The sequence below is a fragment of the Galeopterus variegatus genome, unplaced genomic scaffold, assembly GCF_000696425.1.
Source record: "Galeopterus variegatus unplaced genomic scaffold, G_variegatus-3.0.2 Scaffold2832, whole genome shotgun sequence".
Lineage (NCBI taxonomy): Eukaryota > Metazoa > Chordata > Mammalia > Dermoptera > Cynocephalidae > Galeopterus > Galeopterus variegatus.
In genome coordinates, this window is record NW_007728943.1 from 267,880 (window position 1) to 268,279 (window position 400).

A 400-nucleotide genomic window follows, 5' to 3' on the forward strand; every position below is an offset into this window, starting at 1 on the left:
GTAAGGGGGTCTTAACCCTTGGCTTGGTGCTGTCTGCACCACACACAGCCAGTGAGCGCACCAGCCATCCTCATATAGGATCCGAGCCTGCGGCCTCAGCACTACCAGCACGGCACTCTTCCGAGTGAGCCACGGGGCAGGCCCAACAGTTGAGTTTAATTTTAAAGAATTCATTCATCTCCTGACAATGGGGAAAAGAAAGAAGATAAGGCATTACAAAGAAGAAAAGAAGAAAATGATCTTGGGCTGGCTGGTTAGCTCAGTTGGTTAGAATGTGACCTTGTAACCCTAAGGTCAAGGGTTTGGTTTGGATCCCTGTACCTGCCAGCCACCAAAAAAAGGATCAAAGGCTTATACATATATGTATGTGTTTGTTGCATGAGTGGAGGAGGATACATAA